This window comes from Schistocerca gregaria, chromosome 9 (genome assembly GCF_023897955.1).
Source record: "Schistocerca gregaria isolate iqSchGreg1 chromosome 9, iqSchGreg1.2, whole genome shotgun sequence".
Taxonomy (NCBI): domain Eukaryota; kingdom Metazoa; phylum Arthropoda; class Insecta; order Orthoptera; family Acrididae; genus Schistocerca; species Schistocerca gregaria.
In genome coordinates, this window is record NC_064928.1 from 16,173,410 (window position 1) to 16,196,615 (window position 23,206).

Sequence of the window (23,206 nt, forward strand, 5' to 3'; positions counted from 1 at the left end):
GGTAAGTGTTGGTCGCGGCGAACCTAAGGGCACGCAAGATGTTGCAAAGCCAGCGTCACAGACTGATATGATGTATACTGATGTAAGGAGAGCAAGATGTAAGTGTGGGGACCGGCTGTTATCGAGGTGTCATCGAGTGCAGATCTGTCTTAGGTATCGCGGCTTAACCTCATTGAAGTCTAGGGGGTGGACAACACGTTGGTCTTACTCAGAGCGGTGTCCGAATTCTATTTTCGACGTTATACGTGCCACTTTCATTTTGGGCAACTACGATTCGATACAGAATGCACGAAACCTGAAAGACACCCTAACGGATACATAGAGAGTAGTGTTTGTCTGCTGAATAATGGGAGTGCAAGGGTCTGTGTCGTCTATATGGCTGTATGTAGCACCATTAGTCTTCGGGGGGGCGGGCGTAGCTCAGATGGTAGAGCGCTCGCTTAGTATTTTTAACACACCTACATGCGCACCTTGATATGCAAGTGGAATAATTCACAACCAGCAGATGTGTCTAGGAAGATACAAGCGAATGATTAGCATCCACAATTGACAAGCGTGCTGTTATTAGTGCTCAGGAAGCACCCTCCTCCCACGCCTACACTTAATTTAGAAACAGTACAAGTGTTCCCGTAAGATTCTCAAGTCTATGTCGGAAAGATCTGCCTTGCGCCGAGTTCACGTAAATCCCACTGCACATTCCTATTCTTTGCGTGCAGTCAGCTGCTACTGGTGTTGCTAGTTGTGACTGCTGATAACAGATGCCGTAGCAATCAATTCATGGAGTGAGTTGTATGTTTTGCGATAGTCTGTCTCTGACAAGCAAGCACAGGTGACATAGGTGCGAACACAGGAAGCTTGCAGACCCTCGCTGCCTGCAGACACCGAGCAGCCACACTATGAGGGCGGCCTAAGCCGTAGGCGAAATGTACTCATTCGCTTTGGCGCGACGTCGAACTAAAAATAATGCTGTCACTAGCGTGAGCGTTGCGTGAGCGTCGTGGAAAGTCGGAAAAGTCGGCTGCGAGGGTGAGTGCCAAGTTTGGGGAGCGTTTCGTAGTATGCGCAGTGCAATGGAGACGCGGAAACTTGTTGTGGCCCAGTGTTTTGCAGTTGGACGACAAGATTGGTACACAGTAGTAAAGAGCGAGGCACTGAGTTGGCATAAATAATGTAGTGCACAATGGGGCTCGAGATGTGTTTGTTACCTCAGGTGCTGTATAATTGTCGACAAGGAGTGAAAACGGAGCAATTTGTGACGGCTCTTTCAATTTAAGACGTTAAAAACAGACGGAATTTGCATTTGTAATACCAGAGCATCGAAACTACTTGGAACTTTTGTGTATATGAACGGGTCCGCGCCTTTGTACTCTGCTCCCTTCACCGCTACAAACCAACCAACCATCGTGTCCGTGCGCATCTGAGTCGCAAAGAATGGGGAATAGCGCAGTTTGCTCGGGCATGGGGCGTAGCTCAGTTGGTAGAGCGTTCGCTTGGCATGTGAAAGGTCCAGGCTTCAAGCGGCGGCGCCTCCATTTTTTGTGGTCAGTGCATGGTAAGTGTTGGTCGCGGCGAACCTAAAGGCACGCAAGATGTTGCAAAGCCAGCGTCACAGACTGATATGATGTATACTGACTTAAGGAGTGCAAGATGTAAGTGTGGGGACCGGCTGGTTTCGAGGTGTCATCGAGTGCAGATCTGTCTTAGGTATCGCGGCTTAACCTCATTGAAGTCTAGAGGGTGGACAACACGTTGGTCTTACTCAGAGCGGTGTCCGAATTCTATTTTCGACGTTATACGTGCCACTTTCATTTTGGCCAACTACGATTCGATACAGAATGCACGAAACCTGAAAGACACCCTAACGGATACATAGAGAGTAGTGTTTGTCTGCTGAATAATGGGAGTGCAAGGGTCTGTGTCGTCTATATGGCTGTATGTAGCACCTTTAGTCTACGGGGGGGCGGGCGTAGCTCTGATGGTAGAGCGCTCGCTTAGTATGCGAGAGGTACTGGGAACAATACCCAGTGCCTCCAGAATTTTTAACACACCTACATGCGCACCTTGATATGCAAGTGGAATAATTCACAACCAGCAGATGTGTCTAGGAAGATACAAGCGAATGATTAGCATCCACAATTGACAAGCGTGCTGTTATTAGTGCGCAGGAAGCACCCTCCTCCCACGCCTACACTTAATTTAGAAACAGTACAAGTGTTCCCGTAAGATTCTCAAGCCTATGTCGGAAAGATCTGCCTTGCGCCGAGTTCACGTAAATCCCACTGCACATTCCTATTCTTTGCGTGCAGTCAGCTGCTACTGGTGTTGCTAGTTGTGACTGCTGATAACAGATGCCGTAGCAATCAATTCATGGAGTGAGTTGTATGTTTTGCGATAGTCTGTCTCTGACAAGCAAGCACAGGTGACATAGGTGCGAACACAGGAAGCTTGCAGACCCTCGCTGCCTGCAGACACCGAGCAGCCACACTAGGAGGGCGGCCTACGCCGTAGGCGATATGTGCTCATTCGCTTTGGCGTGACGTCGAACTATAAATAATGCTGTCACTAGCGTGAGCGTCGTGGAAAGTCGGAAAAGTCGGCTGCGAGGGTGAGTGCCAAGTTTGGGGAGCGTTTCGTAGTATGCGCAGTGCAATGGAGACGCGGAAACTTGTTGTGGCCCAGTGTTTTGCAGTTGGACGACAAGATTGGTACACAGTAGTAAAGAGCGAGGCACTGAGTTGGCATAAATAATGTAGTGCACAATGGGGCTCGAGATGTGTTTGTTACCTCAGGTGCTGTATTATTGTCGACAAGGAGTGAAAACGGAGCAATTTGTGACGGCTCTTTCAATTTAAGACGTTAAAAACAGACGGAATTTGCATTTGTAATACCAGAGCATCGAAACTACTTGGAACTTTTGTGTATATGAACGGGTCCGCGCCTTTGTACTCTGCTCCCTTCACCGCTACAAACCAACCAACCATCGTGTCCGTGCGCATCTGAGTCGCAAAGAATGGGGAATAGCGCAGTTTGCTTGTGCATGGGGCGTAGCTCAGTTGGTAGAGCGTTCGCTTGGCATGTGAAAGGTCCAGGGTTCAAGCTGCCGCGCCTCCATTTTTTGTGGTCAGTGCATGGTAAGTGTTGGTCGCGGCGAACCTAAGGGCACGCAAGATGTTGCAAAGCCAGCGTCACAGACTGATATGATGTATACTGATGTAAGGAGAGCAAGATGTAAGTGTGGGGACCGGCTGTTATCGAGGTGTCATCGAGTGCAGATCTGTCTTAGGTATCGCGGCTTAACCTCATTGAAGTCTAGGGGGTGGACAACACGTTGGTCTTACTCAGAGCGGTGTCCGAATTCTATTTTCGACGTTATACGTGCCACTTTCATTTTGGCCAACTACGATTCGATACAGAATGCACGAAACCTGAAAGACACCCTAACGGATACATAGAGAGTAGTGTTTGTCTGCTGAATAATGGGAGTGCAAGGGTCTGTGTCGTCTATATGGCTGTATGTAGCACCATTAGTCTTCGGGGGGGCGGGCGTAGCTCAGATGGTAGAGCGCTCGCTTAGTATTTTTAACACACCTACATGCGCACCTTGATATGCAAGTGGAATAATTCACAACCAGCAGATGTGTCTAGGAAGATACAAGCGAATGATTAGCATCCACAATTGACAAGCGTGCTGTTATTAGTGCGCAGGAAGCACCCTCCTCCCACGCCTACACTTAATTTAGAAACAGTACAAGTGTTCCCGTAAGATTCTCAAGCCTATGTCGGAAAGATCTGCCTTGCGCCGAGTTCACGTAAATCCCACTGCACATTCCTATTCTTTGCGTGCAGTCAGCTGCTACTGGTGTTGCTAGTTGTGACTGCTGATAACAGATGCCGTAGCAATCAATTCATGGAGTGAGTTGTATGTTTTGCGATAGTCTGTCTCTGACAAGCAAGCACAGGTGACATAGGTGCGAACACAGGAAGCTTGCAGACCCTCGCTGCCTGCAGACACCGAGCAGCCACACTAGGAGGGCGGCCTAAGCCGTAGGCGAAATGTACTCATTCGCTTTGGCGCGACGTCGAACTATAAATAATGCTGTCACTAGCGTGAGCGTTGCGTGAGCGTCGTGGAAAGTCGGAAAAGTCGGCTGCGAGGGTGAGTGCCAAGTTTGGGGAGCGTTTCGTAGTATGCGCAGTGCAATGGAGACGCGGAAACTTGTTGTGGCCCAGTGTTTTGCAGTTGGACGACAAGATTGGTACACAGTAGTAAAGAGCGAGGCACTGAGTTGGCATAAATAGTGTAGTGCACAATGGGGCTCGAGATGTGTTTGTTACCTCAGGTGCTGTATAATTGTCGACAAGGAGTGAAAACGGAGCAATTTGTGACGGCTCTTTCAATTTAAGACGTTAAAAACAGACGGAATTTGCATTTGTAATACCAGAGCATCGAAACTACTTGGAACTTTTGTGTATATGAACGGGTCCGCGCCTTTGTACTCTGCTCCCTTCACCGCTACAAACCAACCAACCATCGTGTCCGTGCGCATCTGAGTCGCAAAGAATGGGGAATAGCGCAGTTTGCTCGTGCATGGGGCGTAGCTCAGTTGGTAGAGCGTTCGCTTGGCATGTGAAAGGTCCAGGCTTCAAGCGGCGGCGCCTCCATTTTTTGTGGTCAGTGCATGGTAAGTGTTGGTCGCGGCGAACCTAAGGGCACGCAAGATGTTGCAAAGCCAGCGTCACAGACTGATATGATGTATACTGATGTAAGGAGAGCAAGATGTAAGTGTGGGGACCGGCTGTTATCGAGGTGTCATCGAGTGCAGATCTGTCTTAGGTATCGCGGCTTAACCTCATTGAAGTCTAGGGGGTGGACAACACGTTGGTCTTACTCAGAGCGGTGTCCGAATTCTATTTTCGACGTTATACGTGCCACTTTCATTTTGGGCAACTACGATTCGATACAGAATGCACGAAACCTGAAAGACACCCTAACGGATACATAGAGAGTAGTGTTTGTCTGCTGAATAATGGGAGTGCAAGGGTCTGTGTCGTCTATATGGCTGTATGTAGCACCATTAGTCTTCGGGGGGGCGGGCGTAGCTCAGATGGTAGAGCGCTCGCTTAGTATTTTTAACACACCTACATGCGCACCTTGATATGCAAGTGGAATAATTCACAACCAGCAGATGTGTCTAGGAAGATACAAGCGAATGATTAGCATCCACAATTGACAAGCGTGCTGTTATTAGTGCGCAGGAAGCACCCTCCTCCCACGCCTACACTTAATTTAGAAACAGTACAAGTGTTCCCGTAAGATTCTCAAGTCTATGTCGGAAAGATCTGCCTTGCGCCGAGTTCACGTAAATCCCACTGCACATTCCTATTCTTTGCGTGCAGTCAGCTGCTACTGGTGTTGCTAGTTGTGACTGCTGATAACAGATGCCGTAGCAATCAATTCATGGAGTGAGTTGTATGTTTTGCGATAGTCTGTCTCTGACAAGCAAGCACAGGTGACATAGGTGCGAACACAGGAAGCTTGCAGACCCTCGCTGCCTGCAGACACCGAGCAGCCACACTAGGAGGGCGGCCTAAGCGTTAGGCGAAATGTACTCATTCGCTTTGGCGCGACGTCGAACTAAAAATAATGCTGTCACTAGCGTGAGCGTCGTGGAAAGTCGGAAAAGTCGGCTGCGAGGGTGAGTGCCAAGTTTGGGGAGCGTTTCGTAGTATGCGCAGTGCAATGGAGACGCGGAAACTTGTTGTGGCCCAGTGTTTTGCAATTGGACGACAAGATTGGTACACAGTAGTAAAGAGCGAGGCACTGAGTTGGCATAAATAATGTTGTGCACAATGGGGCTCGAGATGTGTTTGTTACCTCAGGTGCTGTATAATTGTCGACAAGGAGTGAAAACGGAGCAATTTGTGACGGCTCTTTCAATTTAAGACGTTAAAAACAGACGGAATTTGCATTTGTAATACCAGAGCATCGAAACTACTTGGAACTTTTGTGTATATGAACGGGTCCGCGCCTTTGTACTCTGCTCCCTTCACCGCTACAAACCAACCAACCATCGGGTCCGTGCGCATCTGAGTCGCAAAGAATGGGGAATAGCGCAGTTTGCTCGGGCGTGGGGCGTAGCTCAGTTGGTAGAGCGTTCGCTTGGCATGTGAAAGGTCCAGGGTTCAAGCGGCGGCGCCTCAATTTTTTTTGGTCAGTGCATGGTAAGTGTTGGTCGCGGCGAACCTAAAGGCACGCAAGATGTTGCAAAGCCAGCGTCACAGACTGATATGATGTATACTGACTTAAGGAGTGCAAGATGTAAGTGTGGGGACCGGCTGGTTTCGAGGTGTCATCGAGTGCAGATCTGTCTTAGGTATCGCGGCTTAACCTCATTGAAGTCTAGAGGGTGGACAACACGTTGGTCTTACTCAGAGCGGTGTCCGAATTCTATTTTCGACGTTATACGTGCCACTTTCATTTTGGCCAACTACGATTCGATACAGAATGCACGAAACCTGAAAGACACCCTAACGGATACATAGAGAGTAGTTTTTGTCTGCTGAATAATGGGAGTGCAAGGGTCTGTGTCGTCTATATGGCTGTATGTAGCACCATTAGTCTACGGGGGGGCGGGCGTAGCTCTGATGGTAGAGCGCTCGCTTAGTATGCGAGAGGTACTGGGAACAATACCCAGTGCCTCCAGAATTTTTAACACTCCTACATGCGCACCTTGATATGCAAGTGGAATAATTCACAACCAGCAGATGTGTCTAGGAAGATACAAGCGAATGATTAGCATCCACAATTGACAAGCGTGCTGTTATTAGTGCGCAGGAAGCACCCTCCTCCCACGCCTACACTTAATTTAGAAACAGTACAAGTGTTCCCGTAAGATTCTCAAGCCTATGTCGGAAATATCTGCCTTGCGCCGAGTTCACGTAAATCCCACTGCACATTCCTATTCTTTGCGTGCAGTCAGCTGCTACTGGTGTTGCTAGTTGTGACTGCTGATAACAGATGCCGTAGCAATCAATTCATGGAGTGAGTTGTATGTTTTGCGATAGTCTGTCTCTGACAAGCAAGCACAGGTGACATAGGTGCGAACACAGGAAGCTTGCAGACCCTCGCTGCCTGCAGACACCGAGCAGCCACACTAGGAGGGCGGCCTAAGCCGTAGGCGAAATGTACTCATTCGCTTTGGCGCGACGTCGAACTATAAATAATGCTGTCACTAGCGTGAGCGTTGCGTGAGCGTCGTGGAAAGTCGGAAAAGTCGGCTGCGAGGGTGAGTGCCAAGTTTGGGGAGCGTTTCGTAGTATGCGCAGTGCAATGGAGACGCGGAAACTTGTTGTGGCCCAGTGTTTTGCAGTTGGACGACAAGATTGGTACACAGTAGTAAAGAGCGAGGCACTGAGTTGGCATAAATAGTGTAGTGCACAATGGGGCTCGAGATGTGTTTGTTACCTCAGGTGCTGTATAATTGTCGACAAGGAGTGAAAACGGAGCAATTTGTGACGGCTCTTTCAATTTAAGACGTTAAAAACAGACGGAATTTGCATTTGTAATACCAGAGCATCGAAACTACTTGGAACTTTTGTGTATATGAACGGGTCCGCGCCTTTGTACTCTGCTCCCTTCACCGCTACAAACCAACCAACCATCGTGTCCGTGCGCATCTGAGTCGCAAAGAATGGGGAATAGCGCAGTTTGCTTGTGCATGGGGCGTAGCTCAGTTGGTAGAGCGTTCGCTTGGCATGTGAAAGGTCCAGGGTTCAAGCTGCCGCGCCTCCATTTTTTGTGGTCAGTGCATGGTAAGTGTTGGTCGCGGCGAACCTAAGGGCACGCAAGATGTTGCAAAGCCAGCGTCACAGACTGATATGATGTATACTGATGTAAGGAGAGCAAGATGTAAGTGTGGGGACCGGCTGTTATCGAGGTGTCATCGAGTGCAGATCTGTCTTAGGTATCGCGGCTTAACCTCATTGAAGTCTAGGGGGTGGACAACACGTTGGTCTTACTCAGAGCGGTGTCCGAATTCTATTTTCGACGTTATACGTGCCACTTTCATTTTGGCCAACTACGATTCGATACAGAATGCACGAAACCTGAAAGACACCCTAACGGATACATAGAGAGTAGTGTTTGTCTGCTGAATAATGGGAGTGCAAGGGTCTGTGTCGTCTATATGGCTGTATGTAGCACCATTAGTCTTCGGGGGGGCGGGCGTAGCTCAGATGGTAGAGCGCTCGCTTAGTATTTTTAACACACCTACATGCGCACCTTGATATGCAAGTGGAATAATTCACAACCAGCAGATGTGTCTAGGAAGATACAAGCGAATGATTAGCATCCACAATTGACAAGCGTGCTGTTATTAGTGCGCAGGAAGCACCCTCCTCCCACGCCTACACTTAATTTAGAAACAGTACAAGTGTTCCCGTAAGATTCTCAAGCCTATGTCGGAAAGATCTGCCTTGCGCCGAGTTCACGTAAATCCCACTGCACATTCCTATTCTTTGCGTGCAGTCAGCTGCTACTGGTGTTGCTAGTTGTGACTGCTGATAACAGATGCCGTAGCAATCAATTCATGGAGTGAGTTGTATGTTTTGCGATAGTCTGTCTCTGACAAGCAAGCACAGGTGACATAGGTGCGAACACAGGAAGCTTGCAGTCCCTCGCTGCCTGCAGACACCGAGCAGCCACACTAGGAGGGCGGCCTAAGCGTTAGGCGAAATGTACTCATTCGCTTTGGCGCGACGTCGAACTAAAAATAATGCTGTCACTAGCGTGAGCGTCGTGGAAAGTCGGAAAAGTCGGCTGCGAGGGTGAGTGCCAAGTTTGGGGAGCGTTTCGTAGTATGCGCAGTGCAATGGAGACGCGGAAACTTGTTGTGGCCCAGTGTTTTGCAATTGGACGACAAGATTGGTACACAGTAGTAAAGAGCGAGGCACTGAGTTGGCATAAATAATGTTGTGCACAATGGGGCTCGAGATGTGTTTGTTACCTCAGGTGCTGTATAATTGTCGACAAGGAGTGAAAACGGAGCAATTTGTGACGGCTCTTTCAATTTAAGACGTTAAAAACAGACGGAATTTGCATTTGTAATACCAGAGCATCGAAACTACTTGGAACTTTTGTGTATATGAACGGGTCCGCGCCTTTGTACTCTGCTCCCTTCACCGCTACAAACCAACCAACCATCGGGTCCGTGCGCATCTGAGTCGCAAAGAATGGGGAATAGCGCAGTTTGCTCGGGCGTGGGGCGTAGCTCAGTTGGTAGAGCGTTCGCTTGGCATGTGAAAGGTCCAGGGTTCAAGCGGCGGCGCCTCAATTTTTTTTGGTCAGTGCATGGTAAGTGTTGGTCGCGGCGAACCTAAAGGCACGCAAGATGTTGCAAAGCCAGCGTCACAGACTGATATGATGTATACTGACTTAAGGAGTGCAAGATGTAAGTGTGGGGACCGGCTGGTTTCGAGGTGTCATCGAGTGCAGATCTGTCTTAGGTATCGTGGCTTAACCTCATTGAAGTCTAGAGGGTGGACAACACGTTGGTCTTACTCAGAGCGGTGTCCGAATTCTATTTTCGACGTTATACGTGCCACTTTCATTTTGGCCAACTACGATTCGATACAGAATGCACGAAACCTGAAAGACACCCTAACGGATACATAGAGAGTAGTGTTTGTCTGCTGAATAATGGGAGTGCAAGGGTCTGTGTCGTCTATATGGCTGTATGTAGCACCATTAGTCTTCGGGGGGGCGGGCGTAGCTCAGATGGTAGAGCGCTCGCTTAGTATTTTTAACACACCTACATGCGCACCTTGATATGCAAGTGGAATAATTCACAACCAGCAGATGTGTCTAGGAAGATACAAGCGAATGATTAGCATCCACAATTGACAAGCGTGCTGTTATTAGTGCGCAGGAAGCACCCTCCTCCCACGCCTACACTTAATTTAGAAACAGTACAAGTGTTCCCGTAAGATTCTCAAGTCTATGTCGGAAAGATCTGCCTTGCGCCGAGTTCACGTAAATCCCACTGCACATTCCTATTCTTTGCGTGCAGTCAGCTGCTACTGGTGTTGCTAGTTGTGACTGCTGATAACAGATGCCGTAGCAATCAATTCATGGAGTGAGTTGTATGTTTTGCGATAGTCTGTCTCTGACAAGCAAGCACAGGTGACATAGGTGCGAACACAGGAAGCTTGCAGACCCTCGCTGCCTGCAGACACCGAGCAGCCACACTAGGAGGGCGGCCTAAGCGTTAGGCGAAATGTACTCATTCGCTTTGGCGCGACGTCGAACTAAAAATAATGCTGTCACTAGCGTGAGCGTCGTGGAAAGTCGGAAAAGTCGGCTGCGAGGGTGAGTGCCAAGTTTGGGGAGCGTTTCGTAGTATGCGCAGTGCAATGGAGACGCGGAAACTTGTTGTGGCCCAGTGTTTTGCAATTGGACGACAAGATTGGTACACAGTAGTAAAGAGCGAGGCACTGAGTTGGCATAAATAATGTTGTGCACAATGGGGCTCGAGATGTGTTTGTTACCTCAGGTGCTGTATAATTGTCGACAAGGAGTGAAAACGGAGCAATTTGTGACGGCTCTTTCAATTTAAGACGTTAAAAACAGACGGAATTTGCATTTGTAATACCAGAACATCGAAACTACTTGGAAGTTTTGTGTATATGAACGGGTCCGCGCCTTTGTACTCTGCTCCCTTCACCGCTACAAACCAACCAACCATCGTGTCCGTGCGCATCTGAGTCGCAAAGAATGGGGAATAGCGCAGTTTGCTCGGGCGTGGGGCGTAGCTCAGTTGGTAGAGCGTTCGCTTGGCATGTGAAAGGTCCAGGGTTCAAGCGGCGGCGCCTCAATTTTTTGTGGTCAGTGCATGGTAAGTGTTGGTCGCGGCGAACCTAAAGGCACGCAAGATGTTGCAAAGCCAGCGTCACAGACTGATATGATGTATACTGACTTAAGGAGTGCAAGATGTAAGTGTGGGGACCGGCTGGTTTCGAGGTGTCATCGAGTGCAGATCTGTCTTAGGTATCGCGGCTTAACCTCATTGAAGTCTAGAGGGTGGACAACACGTTGGTCTTACTCAGAGCGGTGTCCGAATTCTATTTTCGACGTTATACGTGCCACTTTCATTTTGGCCAACTACGATTCGATACAGAATGCACGAAACCTGAAAGACACCCTAACGGATACATAGAGAGTAGTGTTTGTCTGCTGAATAATGGGAGTGCAAGGGTCTGTGTCGTCTATATGGCTGTATGTAGCACCATTAGTCTACGGGGGGGCGGGCGTAGCTCTGATGGTAGAGCGCTCGCTTAGTATGCGAGAGGTACTGGGAACAATACCCAGTGCCTCCAAAATTTTTAACACTCCTACATGCGCACCTTGATATGCAAGTGGAATAATTCACAACCAGCAGATGTGTCTAGGAAGATACAAGCGAATGATTAGCATCCACAATTGACAAGCGTGCTGTTATTAGTGCGCAGGAAGCACCCTCCTCCCACGCCTACACTTAATTTAGAAACAGTACAAGTGTTCCCGTAAGATTCTCAAGCCTATGTCGGAAAGATCTGCCTTGCGCCGAGTTCACGTAAATCCCACTGCACATTCCTATTCTTTGCGTGCAGTCAGCTGCTACTGGTGTTGCTAGTTGTGACTGCTGATAACAGATGCCGTAGCAATCAATTCATGGAGTGAGTTGTATGTTTTGCGATAGTCTGTCTCTGACAAGCAAGCACAGGTGACATAGGTGCGAACACAGGAAGCTTGCAGACCCTCGCTGCCTGCAGACACCGAGCAGCCACACTAGGAGGGCGGCCTAAGCCGTAGGCGAAATGTACTCATTCGCTTTGGCGCGACGTCGAACTATAAATAATGCTGTCACTAGCGTGAGCGTTGCGTGAGCGTCGTGGAAAGTCGGAAAAATCGGCTGCGAGGGTGAGTGCCAAGTTTGGGGAGCGTTTCGTAGTATGCGCAGTGCAATGGAGACGCGGAAACTTGTTGTGGCCCAGTGTTTTGCAGTTGGACGACAAGATTGGTACACAGTAGTAAAGAGCGAGGCACTGAGTTGGCATAAATAATGTAGTGCACAATGGGGCTCGAGATGTGTTTGTTACCTCAGGTGCTGTATAATTGTCGACAAGGAGTGAAAACGGAGCAATTTGTGACGGCTCTTTCAATTTAAGACGTTAAAAACAGACGGAATTTGCATTTGTAATACCAGAGCATCGAAACTACTTGGAACTTTTGTGTATATGAACGGGTCCGCGCCTTTGTACTCTGCTCCCTTCACCGCTACAAACCAACCAACCATCGTGTCCGTGCGCATCTGAGTCGCAAAGAATGGGGAATAGCGCAGTTTGCTTGTGCATGGGGCGTAGCTCAGTTGGTAGAGCGTTCGCTTGGCATGTGAAAGGTCCAGGGTTCAAGCTGCCGCGCCTCCATTTTTTGTGGTCAGTGCATGGTAAGTGTTGGTCGCGGCGAACCTAAGGGCACGCAAGATGTTGCAAAGCCAGCGTCACAGACTGATATGATGTATACTGATGTAAGGAGAGCAAGATAGAAGTGTGGGGACCGGCTGTTATCGAGGTGTCATCGAGTGCAGATCTGTCTTAGGTATCGCGGCTTAACCTCATTGAAGTCTAGGGGGTGGACAACACGTTGGTCTTACTCAGAGCGGTGTCCGAATTCTATTTTCGACGTTATACGTGCCACTTTCATTTTGGCCAACTACGATTCGATACAGAATGCACGAAACCTGAAAGACACCCTAACGGATACATAGAGAGTAGTGTTTGTCTGCTGAATAATGGGAGTGCAAGGGTCTGTGTCGTCTATATGGCTGTATGTAGCACCATTAGTCTTCGGGGGGGCGGGCGTAGCTCAGATGGTAGAGCGCTCGCTTAGTATTTTTAACACACCTACATGCGCACCTTGATATGCAAGTGGAATAATTCACAACCAGCAGATGTGTCTAGGAAGATACAAGCGAATGATTAGCATCCACAATTGACAAGCGTGCTGTTATTAGTGCGCAGGAAGCACCCTCCTCCCACGCCTACACTTAATTTAGAAACAGTACAAGTGTTCCCGTAAGATTCTCAAGTCTATGTCGGAAAGATCTGCCTTGCGCCGAGTTCACGTAAATCCCACTGCACATTCCTATTCTTTGCGTGCAGTCAGCTGCTACTGGTGTTGCTAGTTGTGACTGCTGATAACAGATGCCGTAGCAATCAATTCATGGAGTGAGTTGTATGTTTTGCGATAGTCTGTATCTGACAAGCAAGCACAGGTGACATAGGTGCGAACACAGGAAGCTTGCAGACCCTCGCTGCCTGCAGACACCGAGCAGCCACACTAGGAGGGCGGCCTAAGCGTTAGGCGAAATGTACTCATTCGCTTTGGCGCGACGTCGAACTAAAAATAATGCTGTCACTAGCGTGAGCGTCGTGGAAAGTCGGAAAAGTCGGCTGCGAGGGTGAGTGCCAAGTTTGGGGAGCGTTTCGTAGTATGCGCAGTGCAATGGAGACGCGGAAACTTGTTGTGGCCCAGTGTTTTGCAATTGGACGACAAGATTGGTACACAGTAGTAAAGAGCGAGGCACTGAGTTGGCATAAATAATGTTGTGCACAATGGGGCTCGAGATGTGTTTGTTACCTCAGGTGCTGTATAATTGTCGACAAGGAGTGAAAACGGAGCAATTTGTGACGGCTCTTTCAATTTAAGACGTTAAAAACAGACGGAATTTGCATTTGTAATACCAGAGCATCGAAACTACTTGGAACTTTTGTGTATATGAACGGGTCCGCGCCTTTGTACTCTGCTCCCTTCACCGCTACAAACCAACCAACCATCGTGTCCGTGCGCATCTGAGTCGCAAAGAATGGGGAATAGCGCAGTTTGCTCGGGCGTGGGGCGTAGCTCAGTTGGTAGAGCGTTCGCTTGGCATGTGAAAGGTCCAGGGTTCAAGCGGCGGCGCCTCAATTTTTTGTGGTCAGTGCATGGTAAGTGTTGGTCGCGGCGAACCTAAAGGCACGCAAGATGTTGCAAAGCCAGCGTCACAGACTGATATGATGTATACTGACTTAAGGAGTGCAAGATGTAAGTGTGGGGACCGGCTGGTTTCGAGGTGTCATCGAGTGCAGATCTGTCTTAGGTATCGCGGCTTAACCTCATTGAAGTCTAGAGGGTGGACAACACGTTGGTCTTACTCAGAGCGGTGTCCGAATTCTATTTTCGACGTTATACGTGCCACTTTCATTTTGGCCAACTACGATTCGATACAGAATGCACGAAACCTGAAAGAAACCCTAACGGATACATAGAGAGTAGTGTTTGTCTGCTGAATAATGGGAGTGCAAGGGTCTGTGTCGTCTATATGGCTGTATGTAGCACCATTAGTCTACGGGGGGGCGGGCGTAGCTCTGATGGTAGAGCGCTCGCTTAGTATGCGAGAGGTACTGGGAACAATACCCAGTGCCTCCAGAATTTTTAACACTCCTACATGCGCACCTTGATATGCAAGTGGAATAATTCGCAACCAGCAGATGTGTCTAGGAAGATACAAGCGAATGATTAGCATCCACAATTGAGAAGCGTGCTGTTATTAGTGCGCAGGAAGCACCCTCCTCCCACGCCTACACTTAATTTAGAAACAGTACAAGTGTTCCCGTAAGATTCTCAAGCCTATGTCGGAAAGATCTGCCTTGCGCCGAGTTCACGTAAATCCCACTGCACATTCCTATTCTTTGCGTGCAGTCAGCTGCTACTGGTGTTGCTAGTTGTGACTGCTGATAACAGATGCCGTAGCAATCAATTCATGGAGTGAGTTGTATGTTTTGCGATAGTCTGTCTCTGACAAGCAAGCACAGGTGACATAGGTGCGAACACAGGAAGCTTGCAGACCCTCGCTGCCTGCAGACACCGAGCAGCCACACTAGGAGGGCGGCCTAAGCCGTAGGCGAAATGTACTCATTCGCTTTGGCGCGACGTCGAACTATAAATAATGCTGTCACTAGCGTGAGCGTCGTGGAAAGTCGGAAAAGTCGGCTGCGAGGGTGAGTGCCAAGTTTGGGGAGCGTTTCGTAGTATGCGCAGTGCAATGGAGACGCGGAAACTTGTTGTGGCCCAGTGTTTTGCAGTTGGACGACAAGATTGGTACACAGTAGTAAAGAGCGAGGCACTGAGTTGGCATAAATAATGTAGTGCACAATAGGGCTCGAGATGTGTTTGTTACCTCAGGTGCTGTATAATTGTCGACAAGGAGTGAAAACGGAGCAATTTGTGACGGCTCTTTCAATTTAAGACGTTAAAAACAGACGGAATTTGCATTTGTAATACCAGAGCATCGAAACTACTTGGAACTTTTGTGTATATGAACGGGTCCGCGCCTTTGTACTCTGCTCCCTTCACCGCTACAAACCAACCAACCATCGTGTCCGTGCGCATCTGAGTCGCAAAGAATGGGGAATAGCGCAGTTTGCTTGTGCATGGGGCGTAGCTCAGTTGGTAGAGCGTTCGCTTGACATGTGAAAGGTCTAGGGTTCAAGCTGCGGCGCCTCCATTTTTTGTGGTCAGTGCATGGTAAGTGTTGGTCGCGGCGAACCTAAAGGCACGCAAGATGTTGCAAAGCCAGCGTCACAGACTGATATGATGTATACTGACTTAAGGAGTGCAAGATGTAAGTGTGGGGACCGGCTGGTTTCGAGGTGTCATCGAGTGCAGATCTGTCTTAGGTATCGCGGCTTAACCTCATTGAAGTCTAGAGGGTGGACAACACGTTGGTCTTACTCAGAGCGGTGTCCGAATTCTATTTTCTACGTTATACGTGCCACTTTCATTTTGGCCAACTACGATTCGATACAGAATGCACGAAACCTGAAAGACACCCTAACGGATACATAGAGAGTAGTGTTTGTCTGCTGAATAATGGGAGTGCAAGGGTCTGTGTCGTCTATATGGCTGTATGTAGCACCATTAGTCTACGGGGGGGCGGGCGTAGCTCTGATGGTAGAGCGCTCGCTTAGTATGCGAGAGGTACTGGGAACAACACCCAGTGCCTCCAGAATTTTTAACACTCCTACATGCGCACCTTGATATGCAAGTGGAATTATTCACAACCAGCAGATGTGTCTAGGAAGATACAAGCGAATGATTAGCATCCACAATTGACAAGCGTGCTGTTATTAGTGCGCAGGAAGCACCCTACTCCCACGCCTACACTTAATTTAGAAACAGTACAAGTGTTCCCGTAAGATTCTCAAGTCTATGTCGGAAAGATCTGCCTTGCGCCGAGTTCACGTAAATCCCACTGCACATTCCTATTCTTTGCGTGCAGTCAGCTGCTACTGGTGTTGCTAGTTGTGACTGCTGATAACAGATGCCGTAGCAATCAATTCATGGAGTGAGTTGTATGTTTTGCGATAGTCTGTCTCTGACAAGCAAGCACAGGTGACATAGGTGCGAACACAGGAAGCTTGCAGACCCTCGCTGCCTGCAGACACCGAGCAGCCACACTAGGAGGGCGGCCTAAGCGGTATGCGAAATGTACTCATTCGCTTTGGCGCGACGTCGAACTAAAAATAATGCTGTCACTAGCGTGAGCGTTGCGTGAGCGTCGTGGAAAGTCGGAAAAGTCGGCTGCGAGGGTGAGTGCCAAGTTTGGGGAGCGTTTCGTAGTATGCGCAGTGCAATGGAGACGCGGAAACTTGTTGTGGCCCAGTGTTTTGCAATTGGACGACAAGATTGGTACACAGTAGTAAAGAGCGAGGCACTGAGTTGGCATAAATAATGTTGTGCACAATGGGGCTCGAGATGTGTTTGTTACCTCAGGTGCTGTATAATTGTCGACAAGGAGTGAAAACGGAGCAATTTGTGACGGCTCTTTCAATTTAAGACGTTAAAAACAGACGGAATTTGCATTTGTAATACCAGAGCATCGAAACTACTTGGAACTTTTGTGTATATGAACGGGTCCGCGCCTTTGTACTCTGCTCCCTTCACCGCTACAAACCAACCAACCATCGTGTCCGTGCGCATCTGAGTCGCAAAGAATGGGGAATAGCGCAGTTTGCTCGGGCATGGGGCGTAGCTCAGTTGGTAGAGCGTTCGCTTGGCATGTGAAAGGTCCAGGGTTCAAGCGGCGGCGCCTCAATTTTTTGTGGTCAGTGCATGGTAAGTGTTGGTCGCGGCGAACCTAAAGGCACGCAAGATGTTGCAAAGCCAGCGTCACAGACTGATATGATGTATACTGACTTAAGGAGTGCAAGATGTAAGTGTGGGGACCGGCTGGTTTCGAGGTGTCATCGAGTGCAGATCTGTCTTAGGTATCGCGGCTTAACCTCATTGAAGTCTAGAGGGTGGACAACACGTTGGTCTTACTCAGAGCGGTGTCCGAATTCTATTTTCGACGTTATACGTGCCACTTTCATTTTGGCCAACTACGATTCGATACAGAATGCACGAAACCTGAAAGACACCCTAACGGATACATAGAGAGTAGTGTTTGTCTGCTGAATAATGGAGTGCAAGGGTCTGTGTCGTCTATATGGCTGTATGTAGCACCATTAGTCTTCGGGGGGGGGGGGGGGGCGTAGCTCAGATGGTAGAACGCTCGCTTAGTATTTTTAACACACCTACATGCGCACCTTGATATGCAAGTGGAATAATTCACAACCAGCAGATGTGTCTAGGAAGATACAAGCGAATGATTAGCATCCACAATTGACAAGCGTGCTGTTATTAGTGCGCAGGAAGCACCCTCCTCCCACGCCTACACTTAATTTAGAAACAGTACAAGTGTTCCCGTAAGATTCTCAAGCCTATGTCGGAAAGATCTGCCTTGCGCCGAGTTCACGTAAATCCCACTGCACATTCCTATTCTTTGCGTGCAGTCAGCTGCTACTGGTGTTGCTAGTTGTGACTGCTGATAACAGATGCCGTAGCAATCAATTCATGGAGTGAGTTGTATGTTTTGCGATAGTCTGTCTCTGACAAGCAAGCACAGGTGACATAGGTGCGAACACAGGAAGCTTGCAGACCCTCGCTGCCTGCAGACACCGAGCAGCCACACTAGGAGGGCGGCCTAAGCGGTAGGCGAAATGTACTCATTCGCTTTGGCGCGACGTCGAACTAAAAATAATGCTGTCACTAGCGTGAGCGTTGCGTGAGCGTCGTGGAAAGTCGGAAAAGTCGGCTGCGAGGGTGAGTGCCAAGTTTGGGGAGCGTTTCGTAGTATGCGCAGTGCAATGGAGACGCGGAAACTTGTTGTGGCCCAGTGTTTTGCAGTTGGACGACAAGATTGGTACACAGTAGTAAAGAGCGAGGCACTGAGTTGGCATAAATAAAGTAGTGCACAATGGGGCTCGAGATGTGTTTGTTACCTCAGGTGCTGTATAATTGTCGACAAGGAGTGAAAACGGAGCAATTTGTGACGGCTCTTTCAATTTAAGACGTTAAAAACAGACGGAATTTGCATTTGTAATACCAGAGCATCGAAACTACTTGGAACTTTTGTGTATATGAACGGGTCCGCGCCTTTGTACTCTGCTCCCTTCACCGCTACAAACCAACCAACCATCGTGTCCGTGCGCATCTGAGTCGCAAAGAATGGGGAATAGCGCAGTTTGCTCGGGCATGGGGCGTAGCTCAGTTGGTAGAGCGTTCGCTTGGCATGTGAAAGGTCCAGGGTTCAAGCGGCGGCGCCTCCATTTTTTGTGGTCGGTGCATGGTAAGTGTTGGTCGCGGCGAACCTAAAGGCACGCAAGATGTTGCAAAGCCAGCGTCACAGACTGATATGATGTATACTGACTTAAGGAGTGCAAGATGTAAGTGTGGGGACCGGCTGGTTTCGAGGTGTCATCGAGTGCAGATCTGTCTTAGTATCGCGGCTTGACCTCATTGAAGTCTAGAGGGTGGACAACACGTTGGTCTTACTCAGAGCGGTGTCCGAATTCTATTTTCGACGTTATACGTGCCACTTTCATTTTGGCCAACTACGATTCGATACAGAATGCACGAAACCTGAAAGACACCCTAACGGATACATAGAGAGTAGTGTTTGTCTGCTGAATAATGGGAGTGCAAGGGTCTGTGTCGTCTATATGGCTGTATGTAGCACCATTAGTCTACGGGGGGCGGGCGTAGCTCAGATGGTAGAGCGCTCGCTTAGTATGCGAGAGGTACTGGGAACAATACCCAGTGCCTCCAGAATTTTTAACACACCTACATGCGCACCTTGCCATGCAAGTGGAATAATTCACAACCAGCAGATGTGTCTAGGAAGATACAAGCGAATGATTAGCATCCACAATTGACAAGCGTGCTGTTATTAGTGCGCAGGAAGCACCCTCCTCCCACGCCTACACTTAATTTAGAAACAGTACAAGTGTTCCCGTAAGATTCTCAAGCCTATGTCGGAAAGATCTGCCTTGCGCCGAGTTCACGTAAATCCCACTGCACATTCCTATTCTTTGCGTGCAGTCAGCTGCTACTGGTGTTGCTAGTTGTGACTGCTGATAACAGATGCCGTAGCAATCAATTCATGGAGTGAGTTGTATGTTTTGCGATAGTCTGTCTCTGACAAGCAAGCACAGGTGACATAGGTGCGAACACAGGAAGCTTGCAGACCCTCGCTGCCTGCAGACACCGAGCAGCCACACTAGGAGGGCGGCCTAAGCCGTAGGCGAAATGTACTCATTCGCTTTGGCGCGACGTCGAACTATAAATAATGCTGTCACTAGCGTGAGCGTTGCGTGAGCGTCGTGGAAAGTCGGAAAAGTCGGCTGCGAGGGTGAGTGCCAAGTTTGGGGAGCGTTTCGTAGTATGCGCAGTGCAATGGAGACGCGGAAACTTGTTGTGGCCCAGTGTTTTGCAGTTGGACGACAAGATTGGTACACAGTAGTAAAGAGCGAGGCACTGAGTTGGCATAAATAATGTAGTGCACAATGGGGCTCGAGATGTGTTTGTTACCTCAGGTGCTGTATAATTGTCGACAAGGAGTGAAAACGGAGCAATTTGTGACGGCTCTTTCAATTTAAGACGTTAAAAACAGACGGAATTTGCATTTGTAATACCAGAGCATCGAAACTACTTGGAACTTTTGTGTATATGAACGGGTCCGCGCCTTTGTACTCTGCTCCCTTCACCGCTACAAACCAACCAACCATCGTGTCCGTGCGCATCTGAGTCGCAAAGAATGGGGAATAGCGCAGTTTGCTTGTGCATGGGGCGTAGCTCAGTTGGTAGAGCGTTCGCTTGGCATGTGAAAGGTCCAGGGTTCAAGCTGCGGTGCCTCCATTTTTTGTGGTCAGTGCATGGTGAGTGTTGGTCGCGGCGAACCTAAGGGCACGCAAGATGTTGCAAAGCCAGCGTCACAGACTGATATGATGTATACTGATGTAAGGAGAGCAAGATGTAAGTGTGGGGACCGGCTGTTATCGAGGTGTCATCGAGTGCAGATCTGTCTTAGGTATCGCGGCTTAACCTCATTGAAGTCTAGGGGGTGGACAACACGTTGGTCTTACTCAGAGCGGTGTCCGAATTCTATTTTCGACGTTATACGTGCCACTTTCATTTTGGCCAACTACGATTCGATACAGAATGCACGAAACCTGAAAGACACCCTAACGGATACATAGAGAGTAGTGTTTGTCTGCTGAATAATGGGAGTGCAAGGGTCTGTGTCGTCTATATGGCTGTATGTAGCACCATTAGTCTTCGGGGGGGCGGGCGTAGCTCAGATGGTAGAGCGCTCGCTTAGTATTTTTAACACACCTACATGCGCACCTTGATATGCAAGTGGAATAATTCACAACCAGCAGATGTGTCTAGGAAGATACAAGCGAATGATTAGCATCCACAATTGACAAGCGTGCTGTTATTAGTGCGCAGGAAGCACCCTCCTCCCACGCCTACACTTAATTTAGAAACAGTACAAGTGTTCCCGTAAGATTCTCAAGCCTATGTCGGAAAGATCTGCCTTGCGCCGAGTTCACGTAAATCCCACTGCACATTCCTATTCTTTGCGTGCAGTCAGCTGCTACTGGTGTTGCTAGTTGTGACTGCTGATAACAGATGCCGTAGCAATCAATTCATGGAGTGAGTTGTATGTTTTGCGATAGTCTGTCTCTGACAAGCAAGCACAGGTGACATAGGTGCGAACACAGGAAGCTTGCAGACCCTCGCTGCCTGCAGACACCGAGCAGCCACACTAGGAGGGCGGCCTAAGCGGTAGGCGAAATCTACTCATTCGCTTTGGCGCGACGTCGAACTAAAAATAATGCTGTCACTAGCGTGAGCGTTGCGTGAGCGTCGTGGAAAGTCGGAAAAGTCGGCTGCGAGGGTGAGTGCCAAGTTTGGGGAGCGTTTCGTAGTATGCGCAGTGCAATGGAGACGCGGAAACTTGTTGTGGCCCAGTGTTTTGCAGTTGGACGACAAGATTGGTACACAGTAGTAAAGAGCGAGGCACTGAGTTGGCATAAATAATGTAGTGCACAATGGGGCTCGAGATGTGTTTGTTACCTCAGGTGCTGTATAATTGTCGACAAGGAGTGAAAACGGAGCAATTTGTGACGGCTCTTTCAATTTAAGACGTTAAAAACAGACGGAATTTGCATTTGTAATACCAGAGCATCGAAACTACTTGGAACTTTTGTGTATATGAACGGGTCCGCGCCTTTGTACTCTGCTCCCTTCACCGCTACAAACCAACCAACCATCGTGTCCGTGCGCATCTGAGTCGCAAAGAATGGGGAATAGCGCAGTTTGCTTGTGCATGGGGCGTAGCTCAGTTGGTAGAGCGTTCGCTTGGCATGTGAAAGGTCCAGGGTTCAAGCTGCGGTGCCTCCATTTTTTGTGGTCAGTGCATGGTGAGTGTTGGTCGCGGCGAACCTAAGGGCACGCAAGATGTTGCAAAGCCAGCGTCACAGACTGATATGATGTATACTGATGTAAGGAGAGCAAGATGTAAGTGTGGGGACCGGCTGTTATCGAGGTGTCATCGAGTGCAGATCTGTCTTAGGTATCGCGGCTTAACCTCATTGAAGTCTAGGGGGTGGACAACACGTTGGTCTTACTCAGAGCAGTGTCCGAATTCTATTTTCGACGTTATACGTGCCACTTTCATTTTGGCCAACTACGATTCGATACAGAATGCACGAAACCTGAAAGACCCCCTAACGGATACATAGAGAGTAGTGTTTGTCTGCTGAATAATGGGAGTGCAAGGGTCTGTGTCGTCTATATGGCTGTATGTAGCACCATTAGTCTTCGGGGGGGCGGGCGTATCTCAGATGGTAGAGCGCTCGCTTAGTATTTTTAACACACCTACATGCGCACCTTGATATGCAAGTGGAATAATTCACAACCAGCAGATGTGTCTAGGAAGATACAAGCGAATGATTAGCATCCACAATTGACAAGCGTGCTGTTATTAGTGCGCAGGAAGCACCCTCCTCCCACGCCTACACTTAATTTAGAAACAGTACAAGTGTTCCCGTAAGATTCTCAAGCCTATGTCGGAAAGATCTGCCTTGCGCCGAGTTCACGTAAATCCCACTGCACATTCCTATTCTTTGCGTGCAGTCAGCTGCTACTGGTGTTGCTAGTTGTGACTGCTGATAACAGATGCCGTAGCAATCAATTCATGGAGTGAGTTGTATGTTTTGCGATAGTCTGTCTCTGACAAGCAAGCACAGGTGACATAGGTGCGAACACAGGAAGCTTGCAGACCCTCGCTGCCTGCAGACACCGAGCAGCCACACTAGGAGGGCGGCCTAAGCCGTAGGCGAATTGTGCTCATTCGCTTTGGCGCGACGTCGAACTATAAATAATGCTGTCACTAGCGTGAGCGTCGTGGAAAGTCGGAAAAGTCGGCTGCGAGGGTGAGTGCCAAGTCTGGGGAGCGTTTCGTAGTATGCGCAGTGCAATGGAGACGCGGAAACTTGTTGTGGCCCAGTGTTTTGCAGTTGGACGACAAGATTGGTACACAGTAGTAAAGAGCGAGGCACTGAGTTGGCATAAATAATGTAGTGCACAATAGGGCTCGAGATGTGTTTGTTACCTCAGGTGCTGTATGATTGTCGACAAGGAGTGAAAACGGAGCAATTTGTGACGGCTCTTTCAATTTAAGACGTTAAAAACAGACGGAATTTGCATTTGTAATACCAGAGCATCGAAACTACTTGGAAC